At 41.8% G+C, this 14,793-nt stretch overlaps 1 protein-coding gene across 2 annotated transcripts in view; it reads right to left on the reverse strand.

Annotated features, from left to right (window-relative positions):
• The window catches only part of nck1.L (NCK adaptor protein 1 L homeolog), a 66,939-nt gene that overhangs the window by 30,028 nt on the left and 22,118 nt on the right, over window positions 1–14,793 (reverse strand). The window contains exon 1 of one of the 2 annotated variants that reach the window (NM_001090641.1): window positions 7,605–7,665. The exons of the other annotated variant lie outside the window; for it this stretch is intronic. The gene's annotated coding sequence lies outside the window, so the exon portion shown is untranslated. Of the gene's footprint in view, window positions 1–7,604; window positions 7,666–14,793 lie in introns of those variants that run through there. 2 annotated transcript variants of the gene reach the window in all.

Consider the following 14,793-nt stretch of genomic DNA (forward strand, 5'->3'; position numbering starts at 1 on the left):
TTACTTGTGAATTAGAGTATGTGGTTTACATGCTCAAGTGTTCGTGTGTTCTCGCCTTTGTAGGGGAGACCATACAACCAATTTGAGATAGGATCAGTCAACACAAATCCACCATACCCAACCCATTTTCATTTACCACCACACAAGCAGCAGCCCTCAGATTTCTGTTGCAACAGACTCCAAAAGAGGGAGAAGTTTTGGATTCACACGTTACAGACACTACATCCCAGGGGTCTCAATAGGGAGTATGAATATGCCTTTATTTAGGAAAAACTACGTCAGGACTTGAAGGGGGTGGTTCTGGGACGGTTATGAGTACAACACACCGCAAATGTAGAATTAATAAACTTTTGGTTTATTTATGGTTTTCATTGAAATTTTGGGCTGTTTATGTGAGAGATACGTAATGTATAGTCTGAACCCTGCGATCTGCATTGAATAAGGAGAAGAATGGACCCTGTTATATTATATATTATGTACCCAGTGGGTGTGATTTCATTAGGGTTAATGATGCTTGAGAAAGAGGCGGGAGCCTCGAAAAGATGTATGTAGCACGTATGCTTGGCTAAATAAAGCCTTGTTTGTTTCACACAAATAGGAAGTCTGGAGTTTATTATATAGTTAAGAAATATTAAAAAAATTAATATATGTTATATTGTAAAATATAAGGATATTATAAGGTACCAAGGAGTGCAATGGCCATAGGCCAAATGTTTTTATACAGGTCATAGATCTCCGAGGTGACTTCTAATATTCTCATATTTTGCAACAGGGGCTAATTTATTATAATACACAAGTTACGGTAAATCATGTTACAGAAACGACATCACTAAACTCAGATTAGAACTGATGACATCACTAAACACGGATTATAAGGATATGATTTGCATATATATATTGTTTGTTGTGTATTCTCCTGACGACGATCCCTGTGGTGGATTGAAACGTTGAGTCTCCAATAAAGTATCACATTTGTTAAGCTTCAGAAGAGTCCCGAGTGTTGCTATTCCTGCAGAGAGATATAGATAGATATATATATATATATATATATATATATATATATATATATATATATATATATATATTTATTACATAATTAGATTGAAAGTTTTCTTGCATTTCCATAACACAAACCTCATGTTATTTCCAGAGAGCTTACCTAATGTGTCCTTCAGATTTTTAACAATGGATGCACAAAAGCCATGAATATCTTGTAAATTATATCCTTATAAACGGTGAGTAGTGAAGTCATTTTTGTCACATGACTCACTAAAACTTGTGTATTATAATAAATAAAGTACCCCTAGTTGGAAAACATGAGGATATTAGAAGTAACCTTGGAGTTCTATGACCTGTATAAAAGCACTCTGCCTTTTTATATGGTCATGGAACTACTCCGAGACTTATAATATCCTTATATTTTACAATAGGGGGTACTTTATAACTACATATATCTATATAAGCAATAAAGGTGCTTACTGCACCAGTGACCAACAGTAACCAGTCAGCAAATATCCAATTGGCTGCTGTTGCTAAATGCAATGCTACATCTACATTCTGTGGGAATTGGAGAAAGCTCCAGTTCTTTCAGCTCAGCTAGAAACTTTGTTTACTGGCAGCAAAATTCCTTTGCTCAAAATACTGTCTGCTGCAAATTTCAAGAGTCTCAAAATGTAAAAACCTCGGAGCTTCCTGCTGCAGATAGGGATCAGAAGACAATACCTAATGAAGCAAGTTCAGGAAATGGGTGGGAGACTTGTGTGCACCATGGACAGGGACATAGTATACTTATTGGACTAGGTTTTCTGCATTTCATTAATACTGCCTTTCATTAATACTCATATATTTTCATTCTGATTCAAATATGCAGAATACAAGGGGAAAAAATTAAAAGGCCTCAGTTCTGGTGCAATACAAGTTGTTTAGATGGTATTCTTAGAAAGAGCTGCAAGGATAATGTCACATTCAGAATGATGTAGGACAGTGACATTTTTTACAGACAATTTGCAACTGGTTTTCATTTGTTTTTGAATTAATTGGCTTTTTATTCAGCAGCTCTCCTGTTTGCAATCCGGTTGCTAGGGTCCAAATTACCATCACAACCATGCATTGATTTGAATAAGAGACTGGAATAGGAACATGAGAGGGCCTGAATAGAAAGAGGAGTAATAAAAATAAGCAAAAACAAGAAACTGGTAGCAACCATGAATACATTTTTATTGTTGGCAGTATTGGACATTGTATTGAGTTGACTGCATAGAAACTATGATTTTGAGCTCCCTTCTGATTTATACGTGTTTACTGGCAACACTCAGAGCAAGTGCAAAATAACCCAAGGCAATGAATTTGTTAAGTGGCAATGTCCCTATTTGTGGTGCACACAGATTATTATGTGTAGAAATAAATACATAGTAACATAGTAAGTAAGGTTGAAAAAAGGCACATGTCCAGTGTTGGACTGGCCCACAGGGATACCAGGAAAACTCCCGGTGGGCCCAGGTGTCAGTGGGCCTTCTTGTTTCTAAACATTTGGTCTATTTCATGGTCATTCCCTATTTCTTTATGGGGAAAATAGCTTAACAATGGGAGAAAATAGTAAGTATATATAAAAGACTAGGAGAGAAAAGAGGTTGAGCTAGTAGAGGAGGAATAATAGTTTGGAAAGGCCCGCTGTCTAAGGTTTTCTGGTGGGCTCACGGTCTTAGGTTTTCTGGTGGGCCCAAGGTCTAAGACTTCCTGGTGGGACCCTGGCATTCCAGTCCGACACTGCACACGTCCATCAAGTTCAACCTTTTCATTTTTTTTTTTTAATCTGCCTGCCAGTTGATCCAGAGGAAGCCAAAAAATTCCTTCCTGACTCCAAAATGGCAATTGGACTAGTCCCTGGATCAACTTGTACTATGAGCTATTTCCCATAACCCTGTATTCCTTTACTTGCTAAAAAGCAATCCAACCCCCTTAAGCTATCTAATGTATCAGCCTGTACAACTGATTCAGGGAGAGAATTCCACATCTTCACAACTCTCACTGTAAAAAACCCCTTCCGAATATTTAGGCGGAACCTCTTTTCTTCTAATCGGAATGGGTGACCTTGTGTCAGCTGGAAAAACCTACTGGTAAATAAAGCATTAGTGAGATTATTATATGATCCCCTTATATATTTATACATAGTTATCATATCACCCCTTAAGCGCCTCTTCTCCAGCGTGAACATCCCCAATTTGGCCAGTCTTCCCTCATAGCTAAGATTTTCCATACCTTTTACCAGTTTAGTTGCCCTTCTCTGTACCCTCTCTAATACAATAATGTCCTGTTTGAGTGATGGAGACCAAAACTGTACGGCATATTCTAGATGGGGCCTTACAAGTGCTCTATACAGTGGAAGAATGACCCCCTCCTCCTTTGACTCTATGCCCCTTTTAATACAGCTCAAGACCTTATTTGCCCTTGATGCTGCCGACTGGCATTGCTTGCTACAGCCAAGTTTATCATCTACAAGGACTCCAAGGTCCTTTTCCATAATGGATTTGCCTAGTGCAGTCCCATTAAGGGTATAAGTGGATATTTTTAAATCCCAGGTGCATGACTTTACATTTATCAACATTGAATCTCATTTGCCACTTAGCTGCCCAGATTGCCAGTTTGTCAAGATCATGTTGCAAGGATGCCACATCCTGGATGGAATTAATTGGGCTGGATAGTTTTGTGTCATCTGCAAACACTGATACATTACTTACAATACCCTCCCCTAAGTCATTAATGAACAAGTTAAATAAAAGTGGAACCAATACCAAGCCCTGAGGGACCCCACTAAGAACCTTACTCCAAGTAGAGAATATAACATTAACAACCACCCTCTGTACCGGATCCTGTAGCCAGTTTCCTATCCATGTGCAAACGACTTAATTAAGCCCAACAGACCTTAGTTTAGAAAGCAGTCATTTATGGGGCACAGTATCAAACGCTTTGGCAAAATCCACGATCATTTTTGTAAGAATTCTGATAATTGATGCTTTATCCTCCCTTTTGCAGTATACAGACAATGATGCACATGCATAGTTTCTCTTTGAAAAGGAGGAGTCTTTTAAGTGATCTGTATCTTCCTTGTATCTTCCACAGAATTCCTAGGAGTTTTTTATATGTGCCTCTCAAAACATACTAAGAACTTAAAGCAATACTGACACTCCCCTACAAAAACCATAGGTATGTGTCAGCACCAAGCAGCCGCTGCACCCGGGGCTGGGGGCGACTTTGAGGGGGCATTCAGGGAAAATATTCCAGGTGCAGCAAACACTTGACACCGACACATCCCCACGACCCCCATAGGAGCGTGTCAGTATCGCCCCAAGGTACAGATGGCCGCAAAAGGGTCACAACCATGAGTTATGATCCAGCATTGTTTTATTTAATAGTGCACACGATCGTTCACTTCCCTGATATTGCAACCTGAAAAAGTTTCTTAGAAGTGGATGGAGATAAAGAAGGAAGTAGAAGTAGTCTTCAGGATTCAACGAAACCACTTTCCCAACAAATGCACTAAGAAAAAATTCTACTTTCTTGCAACACTGTCTGACCATAAGCGACATGAGCCGTTATCCTAATCACAAAAATCCCGCAAAACCCACAGCCATCAACCACATTTCTGCATGGTTCTCTGTAATGCACGTTTGTAAAACTAGGCAGAACACAATTTCAGAATGCCTTAGCTTGTAATCACACCACAAGGAACATTTTCAAGAAATACGTTTTTTTTTTTTATTCCCTGCAAATAACCATTAAAGGAACAGTACTACCATTTAGTCCTATTAATCCTATGCCTACACAGTAGCTTGATTATATGAACAATAGTGGTGTTTTTAAAACAAATAAACAGCTTTATACAGCGCAAACCAAAAGTGCATATTTGAATGACTGATACACTTTCCCATGATACCGTGGCTTTAACCAGTTCCAAAGGTGAAAATATTTGAAGTATGAAAGGAGAATTCAACCCGTAATAAAACCCTACCCTGGATAGATCCCCCAGCCTACCTGTTCCCCCCCCCTCCCTAATTTTTTTACGCATCCCATCCCTCCGTGCAGATTCTGGCCTCGAAGTTCACGGCAGCCATCTTCTTCTTCACCGGTAATCTTTGTGTCCTGACGGCATTTTCAGCGCATGCGCAGTTGGAGTAAATTTCCGACCAGTAACAACTGCGCATGCAATGAAAGTCACGAAAATTTCGGCGCATACGCAGTGGTTCGGGACCGGAACTTTTCTCCAACTGGGTATGCGCTGCTACTTCTGGAAAATACAAAAGAAAGAAGATGGCTGCTGTGAACGGAGGCCAGAATCTGCAAGGAGGGGCGAGTAAAAATTAGGGGCATTTGCCCGGGGGGCAGGTAGGCTGGGGGAGGGGGGTCTACCCAGGGTAGGGGGGGGAGGGTTTTTTTTTATTACAGGTTGAATTCTCCTTAAATAAACCACCCCCGCCCACACAGAGGGCGGCCCGGCACACTCTAGTTACGCCACTGTGCACCGATAATATTGTAAGAAGCGCAGTTTTGTTCGATATTCGATGTGTTTATGGTGGGAGACTAGCCGATAGATATCGGAAGTAATTTTGGATATTGGTCGGCTCATCGACTGGCTGGAAAATTTGGATCAGATGCTTTTGAAGGCCCCCAAACATTAGCCAATGTTCCTGCTGAATCGTCACATACAGGTAGAATTCTATTGTTTCTACTTGTATATCGGACGATTCAGCTCTAACTGTATTGAAAATTAATATTGAAACGAAATTGTAACATCAATGGCCACCTTAAAGGGGTTGTTCACCTCTGATATAACATTTAGTCTGATGTAGAGAGTGATATTTTGCATTTGGTTTTAATTTTTTATTGTTTGTGAGTTATTAAGCTTTTAATTCAGCAGCTCTCTAGTTTGCAATTTCGATTGCAAGTCCAAATTACTCTAGCAACCATGCACTGATTTGAATAAGAGAATGGAATATAAACAGGATCTGAATAGAAAGATGAGTAATAAAGAGTAGTAAGAACAACAAATGTGTAGCCTTACACAGCATTCGTTTTTAGATGGGGTTACTGACCCTTATTTGAAAGCTGGAAAGAGTCAGAAGAAAAAGGCAAAAAATATAAAAACTATTCAAAAAAAAAATATATATATTGAAGACTAATTGAAATGTTGCTTAGAATTAGCCATTCTTACCCATACTAAAAGTTAAAGGTGAACCACCCCTTTAGGAGACAAAACACAAATTCAAAGTAGATTGATCATTAAAGGGACACCTCCATTTATTTCAGGTGGACAATAGTGGGGCTAAGCTTTTTTTGTGAAGGAGAATTCTGTAGAACCCCCAATGCCTTTGTTTCCTAAAGTCTTCCAATGCCAGATGCAGACCAAGCTTATCCTGTGTGATGGCAGTAGAGTGGAGTTTTCTGCACTGGTGTAAATATTTATGCCAGTGGAGAAAATACCACATCTGACAGTTTTTGTTTTCTAGTGTTCCTGGTTCTTAAAGGAGACATTTTGTGTAAAAAATATAACGTACCAGTGTGTAATACTGATTTAGATATAGAAGAATGGTGCTTAAAAAATTAGTGTTTCAGGCTGAATTATTGATCATTTCTGCAAACACCCTAATAATCCCTCTCTTCTCTTCTACTTCCTGCTCACTGAATTACCAAGATATGCAGGGGAGCCGGCGGCACTCAGCTCACTGAACTGTAGGACAGGAACCAATCAGCAGCTAGCAGGACCGGATAGGAAGATGAAGCCCGTCTTTGCTGGTGTGGTATGTGCCTACATTTTTTTTATATTTAATACTAAAATCTGACATAGGGCTAGACTTGTTGTTCCTTTCCTAGGTGCCCTCAGTCATGTGACTTGTGCTCTGATAAACTTCAGTCACTCTCTACTGCAAGTTGTAGTGACATAATTTCCCCCCCCCCCCCGGCAGACGATCAACAGAACAATGGGAAGGTAACCAAATAACAGTCCCCCGACACTTGCATTGCTAACAATACTCCTAGTGGTAGATATAAAAAAATTACTCAATAGTAAAAAAATAGAAAAAAGTCTGGCTAACCCAAGTTGCGACTACTTCAGTTACATTGAGTAGAAGAAACAATAGTTTATCTGAAAACAGTTCTATTGTAAAAAGTGTTGGCTCTTTCTGAAAGCACATGACCAGGCAAAATGACCTGAGATGGTTGCCTACACACTAATGATACAATAAAATAAATACATTTATTGGTTCAAGAATACATTTTAAACAATTTTAAATGGAAGGATGAATGATGTGCAATGTACACAGTGTAATTTACTTATAAAACAATACCATGAAAATCATGACAGAATCGCTTTAATAGTAAACACTCCCAATCTCTGTAACCAGAGGTTAGATGTAGGTGTTGCATTAAACATAAAAGATGCATCTGCCCCATCCATAACTCTACTAACCCATATGAAAGAGCTGCTGCAGCCATTAATAATGTGTGAAGCTGGTTTCTGAATTGAAAGAGTAAAATGAATAAGATTACCATTCTAAAAATATTAGATGTTCTTTTATCCTACAATAATCATGAAAATGAAAATGTCCTACCTATGCATCCTAATGGCGCTCTTGCATAAGGAGTGAACAGTAAAGTGCTCTTGCTTCTGGTTGTGCTCCGGAGGAGAAGGAGGAAGCTAGAGGTAAGGGGGAGCTTATTTACATCTCTGCTGTGTTAACGTCTCTTCCTTTTGTCTTTGTACACACCCCCCTCCTATTTCGCCTCAACACTGAGATCTGCCAGACCCGAGAACCAGCAGATGCAGACAAAGGAAGCTCCAGGGGCTTGAATCTGCCTCATACTGTGTATATACTGGTGTAGATATTACTTAAGTCTAAATTAATTATGGGTGGATTTATAGAAGTGTCTTTAGGTTTTGGATGAGATAAGAATCTACAGCTGTAAGTTGCCCACCGATTCTCCAAATACCAATAATGTGCTAAGGCAGATATTCAGTCAGTACAGCCCAATATATTCCTGATGAACTTTGCTTAGTACAGGCAGTCACAACATGAGTTGCCATTTCTATGGCCAAAGTTGGCCATAACAATCTTGCTATGGGGATTAAGGGAGACAGGAAGGAAAATTGCGTTCAGCTAGCTTAAAACTGGTTTTACATGCACTGATAAAATCATACAACTTTCAGTTCTTGACAGATATATTCGAGCTATTCATTTGGTTTGAAGATTGGACACAAAAAATTTCATATTCGGCTCATTATTTAAATCGTACAAAGGGAATATAAAAGACACAAGTAGGCTTTTCTTAGGTAGAATACTGGTGGGGAATGCAGAAGAGGCTTGGACACAAAATACAGCATATAAAAGAGTATTAGTACTTTATTTATATTGTCAGCATTACCTACCTTTGCCACATCAACTCTTCCAACACTTAGGCTAAGGCCACACTAGGCGATAGCGCCGTGATTTGACTCGTGGCGACTTTTCGCCGCGACTTTTAAGCCGCAATCGCTGGGGAAACTTTTGCGCTGGCGTCTATGGGGAATCGCGGCGTAAAAACACACGCGATTTTTTTTCTATCCTAGCGAGGCAATTTCGAGCGACAGTAGAGAAAAGATCGCCGCGTGTGTTTTTACGCTGGCGATTTTTCGCGATTCCCCATAGACGCCAGCGCAAAAGTTTCCCCAGCGATTGCGGCTTAAAAGTCGCGGCGAAAAGTCGCCGCGAGTCAAATCGCGGCGCTATCGCCTAGTGTGGCCTTAGCCTTAGGTATAGCTTACCTAAATACGTGAATAAGTAATAATTAGATAAACATTAAATAATGTTTAGTCGCATTATACAAACAGCATATCCCCTCAGCAAAAAGGCGGTGTGGTTAAACACGCACGCACGCATGCACACAGTTATGGAATCTGTTATCCAGAACCCCTTATCCAGAAAGCTCATAATTAACAAATAATCCAAAATTTTTAAATATAATTTCCCTTTTCAGTGTAATAATACAACAGTAGTTCGTACTTGAGCCCAACGAAGATATAATTAATCCTTACTGGGAATAGACCCAGCCTATCGGGTTTATATAATGTTTACATGATTTTCTGGTAGACTTGAGGTATTAGGATCTGAATTACAGAAATATCCATTATCCGGAAAACCCCAGGTCCCGAGCATCGTGTGTGTGTGTGTGTGTGTGTGTATATAAATATACACACACACACTGGGGGGGGAGAGAGATACCTTTTTTCATAATATTTTTTTTTTTTTTTACTGCTTTTCCAAACAGTGTAAAATTGAATGTTCGTGTCTCTGGTGTTTCAGTCTGGCAGCTCAGTAATTCAGGTGCAGACTGTTACAATTTTGCAACATTTAGTTGATACAATTATCAGCAGCATCTCTGGAGTATTAGCAACTATTGTATCAATTCTAACAGCTGCCTGTAATGAAACTCAGGGATTCTGCTCAGCAGGGACAAAGATAAGAAATGTATCAACTAAATGTATTAATTTAGAACAGTTTACAGGGTCGGCGACCCCCCGGGCTGCTTTAAAAGGTGAAAAAAAAAAAAGACACTTGAAACTTCAATATTAGAAAAACAGTCGCACATAGAAAGTCATTGGAAAAAGTCATTATTTCTGGTGATTTATCTGAAAACAACTAGTTGTTTGAAGGTGAACCAACCCTTGAAGAACTAAAGTTAAAATCAAAGGGGGTTAAAATTTGAATGTCCTCTTTTCCACAGGCATGGGCAGGTGTGTGCACAGTAGAGTAAAAAAAAGACAGCTTTTTGTGTCTTCTACAGAAATACGCTGGCCTAATGTAGTTTTTAGCCAACAGGAACACCATATTGGGCAGCAGTATAAGTATAATCACTGAGAATGCCAAACACTGATTTTAACTTTAGTTCTCCTTTAATTATATACATAAAAAATATTGCAGGTTTTAAAAGCCCCACATTACTCGGGGTCAGGACCGCCATCGCAGGGCCCCATACAACAAAATTTCCTTGGCCCCCTGGGCTGCGCCCACCGCAAGCCCCACCTACAGGTCCGCCCCCCACCACACAGTAAAAAAACATATTGGTGGCTCGGGTTCCCACATGTTAATAAAAAATAAAAAGATATTGGTGGTCAGAGCCCCCCATAAAAAAACATTTGAGGCCAGGGCCCCCCCCCCCTCATTAAAACATATTGGTGGCTAGGACCCCACACGAGAAAAAAAAATTGGTGTCCAGGGCCCTTTAAACGTCCATGCCTTCCCGAAGTCAGCAGCTCTCAGAAAGATGGGGGACCCGGCTAATCAAGTAAGTGTAGCGTGGCAGGGCCCCCCTTACCCTCGGGGCCCCCTACAACTGCCCCCCCGATGGCGGCCCTGCTCGGGGTAGCCAATATATAATCCTTAGCTTTACCCTCCTTTTAGCATTGACCATAAAGCATTAACTCAGGTGCATACATTTAACAAAAAATAATAATGTATCATAGAGGGAACCTAAATATAAGTCTGAACCTGAAGCCTAGGGTTTCTTTTTTCATTATAAAGTGTAAAACCGAGAATGAAAGAAGAATGCTGTGTAACCACAGGAACTTCCCCTACCAACACTTGGAAGAAGTTAGAGAAACCAAAACGCAGGTGCAACATAAAAAACAAAAATGGGGCCTGCAAATGCAGTTTGTTTGCACCTGTGCCAGATAATGAACTTCTTACCCTAAGCATGTGAATTCCAGAAAACCCCAGCAAAATATATATAACGGTCATGGTTTGCATTTGTTGTTATATACAGTTACAAGATTTACCCAGAGAACAACAGCCTACGCACAGTCATGGCTGCTTTACGGATTACAATCACGGTGTGAGAGGCTTGGACAAAGTTTGATTCCTCAATAAGGAAACTGAGCTGTGTATGTGTTGTCATACCGGTATATACTTTATCATTCTTTGCCCTTGCTTAGTTAGCCGGCTTCATTGACCAAAGTATTATTGTTTTCACTTACTGCATCCCACAGAGGCTCTATTAGGGCTGCAAACATATTCTTAAAATGATCTCCATATAAAGCACACCTACAACAGCCTTCATTGTCAGAAGATGCGGATAGTGTTTCTCGAAGAACAAAATGAACGGTGTATTGGGTTGCACAGGCAAAAATTTCTGCTGCTCGATGATAGCTTTACAACTTTCCCGGAAGATTTTACTGCCCTTGAGCAGGTGCTATCTCCTCATAAAGAGGTGGTTCAACTTAAAGTTAACTTTTAGGGGCAAATTCGCTAACCTCTGAAAATTTGCCAGCAACGGTTTAGCTCACATCGCAACACTTCGCCAGGCGTAGATTCGCCAGGACAACGCAAATTCACGAAAATCCAAAGTTGCATCCAGGGTTCGGAAAGCTAGCGTACTTGCGCTAGCGCTAATACGATAAGCAGTTTGAAGTTACGCTAGTGATGCCGAATTAGCATGCCGCGTGCCATATGTTAGGAAATGTAGGTGGAAAGGAGGGTACCGAAAAAAAATTGACCATCTTTTTCAGCCTATCACCCTGTAAAAAGTAAAAGACTTTTTTGGGACTTAGAAAAGTTTTCAACTATTTTTGAAGAAACTCCTATCTACTCTATTGCACTTCGTCTGGTCTGAGCTGGCGAAGTAAACTCTGGCGCAAGAGGTAACGTTCAGGAACATCCCCATCTTAGTGAATTAGCGCAGTTTCGGACTCTAATGCCAGGCGAATTCGAATGGGCGTAATAGCGCTAGAGTCTATCTCCTTTGCTAGCAAATTTAAGCCAGGGACCCTTAGTAAATTGGTGAAGTGGCAAAATGACGTCATGCTGGCAAATTTTCGCCAGCATTAGCCACTTCGCACTTTAGTGAATTTCCCCCTTAGTATGTTATAGTATAGCTAATTCTAAGCAACTTTTCGATTGGACTTTTTTTTTTTTTTCAGTAGTTTTTGAATTATTTGCTTTCTTCCCTGCTTCTTCTTTCCAGCTTTCAAATGGGGGTCACTGACCCCACCTTAAAAACAAATCTTCTGTAAAGCTACAAATGTATTGTAATTGCTACTTTTTACTACAAAAGACACATCTGCAAGGGCTCCCAAGGCACTGTTAAAATCTGCACCCATCCGTGCTTTACAAGTCCCCTTCTGCCAACATCTCCCACACCAGCAGGCTAAAAGGGACATCCGCTGCCTAAAGGTGGAAAAACAGGCATATCTCCTCGACAGAAGCCAGGGACTTGAGTTGTAGAGTTACCCGGGACTGAGCTGGAGGCCTGACCTGCAGGGCAGACTGCTGAGCTGCAGGTAGACTGCTGGTGACATGGGGCACCCCGGGGGAGACTGTGGGCATAGTGGGGCGGCACCACAACTGGCAGCGGCTAACTGTGCTCCAGCGAATACAGTAGAAAAACTACCGTTATTTTTTTTTCCCCCTGTACGTTTGTCCAGTTTGTTTTTGTGTTACTTTTAGTCGCCATGCGTACTACCTATGACAGACACACACTGCTCGAAATCGGGAAGAGATGCACAACTTCTACGCCAAATCTGCTGATAGAGATTCTGCGGAGTCTGGGCTTGCTAACAGCACCGGAGCTCAGAACAAAGACCGGGACTGCGAGATGCTGCTGGCCGAGACGCAAGCGCTGCTCTCATAAACAAAAGCGTGGAAAGCGTGCGGGGGTTAGCACCAAGCTAAAGGCTAACCCAGTCCGACCAGCGCTACCGTCAATCCTGCTCTCGAACGTTCGCTCCTTGGACAACAAGATGGATCATCTGTGGCTCCAGCATTCAAGCCAGCGAGAAATAAAGGACTGTTGCATCTTTATTTTAACGGAAACATGGCTAAACACAAACATCGCTGACTCGGCTATCCAGCTAGCCGAGCTAGCCTGCTACCAAGCCGACAGAAACGCTGCATTGTCCGGCAACAGCCGAGGTGGCGGTTTGTGCATCTATATCAACAAACTCTGGTGCACAAACTCTGCTGAAGTGACTCGCCACAAGTGGAGTTTTTAATTGTTAAATGTCGGCCTTTCTATCTGCGGAGGGAATTTACTGCAGTACTAGTGGTAGCTGTGTACTTGCCGCCTAGCTCAAATGTTAACCTGGCACTAGGAGAGCTGTACAAGGCTATCAACAAGCTTCAAACAACAGACCCGGGCGGATTTATCATTGTTGCTGGCGATTTCAACCACGCAAACCTGAAGTCGGTTCTTCCCAAATTCTTTCAACATGTGAACTTTGCTACAAGGGGAGAGAACTGTTTGGACAAAGTCTACACTAACGTGCGCGGCGCCTACAAAGCCTTCGCGCGTGCCCACATACGTTCCTCCGACCACTGGACAGTGATGTTATCACCCACATACACATAGATGCTCAAACGCACAAAACCAGCCAGAAAAACCATCACAGTCTGGCCGAGTGGAGCTGTGGAAGCACTTCAGGACTGTTTCGACTGCACAGATTGGAACATGTTCAGGGAGGCTGCTACCCACAACGGCTCCATCAATTTGGAGGAGTACACAGACTCTGTGACCTGCTACATCAACAAATGCATTGAGGATGTTACTGTCTCCAAAACTGTCATCACGAGAGCCAACGAAAAACCCTGGTTTACAGCAAAGGTTCGTGCACGACTAGAGAGAGAGAGAGATGCTGCTTTCCGATCAGGGGACAGAGTTGCTCTTAAAATAGCCAGGGCCAACCTCTCTCGAACCATCCGCCAAGCAAAACAGGAGTACACACTGAAGATTCAAAATCATTTTGACTCAAAAGACTCACGCAACTTATGGCAAGTCATTCAGGCTGTCACACAGTACAAGCCTGTGCGGAGCAGCAGTGACGAAGACGCCACACTCCCAGAGAAACTGAACAAGTTCTACGCACGGTTTGACGCTCTAAACAAAGAGCCTGTGAGGAAAGCCACGCCTCCTCTCACCGACCAAGTCATCTGTCTACCCACGGCCGACGTGAGGCGAACTTTAACCAAGTTCAATCCACGAAAGGCTGCCGGACCAGACAACATTCCTGGTCGTGTTCTCAGAGACTGTGCTGATCAACTGGCTGACGTCTTCACTGACATTTTCAACACATCGCTAAGCCAGATGATCATCCCCACATGCTTCACCACCATCATTCCAGTGCCAAAGAAACCTGCCTGAATGACTACCGCCCTGTTGCGGTCATCGTGAAATGCTTCGAGAGACTTGTGATATCACACATCAAGAGCACCCTTCCCCGCTCACTGGACCCACTACAATTTGCATATCGGCCAAACAGGTCAACTGAGGATGCCATATCTTCTGTACTCCACCTCTCACTAACTCACCTGGACAAGAAAGACAGTTATGTGAGAATGCTGTTTATAGACTTTAGCTCAGCATTCAATACCATCATCCCTCAAAAACTGAGTGGGAAACTAAGAGAGCTGGGATTAAGTACCTCTTTGTGCAATTTCCAGCACCATCAGATTTAGCACAGGAGCTCCTCAAGGATGTGTTCTCAGCCCGTTGTTGTACACAATGCCGACACATGACTGCATAGCTAGACACAGCTCAAACCACATCATCAAGTTCGCCGATGACACAACTGTGGTGGGGCTCATCAGCCACAACGACGAGTCGGCGTACAGAGATGAGGTTCAGCAGCTGGCGGTCTGGTGCAGTGAGAACAACCTGTCACTGAATGTGGATAAAACGAAAGAGATGATAGTCAACTTCAGGAGAACTTTCCCTGCTCACACACCACTCAACATCAACAGCTCCACGGTAGAGACAGTAAAGAACACCAAATTC

The sequence above is a fragment of the Xenopus laevis genome, chromosome 5L, assembly GCF_017654675.1.
Source record: "Xenopus laevis strain J_2021 chromosome 5L, Xenopus_laevis_v10.1, whole genome shotgun sequence".
Taxonomy (NCBI): Eukaryota; Metazoa; Chordata; class Amphibia; order Anura; family Pipidae; genus Xenopus; species Xenopus laevis.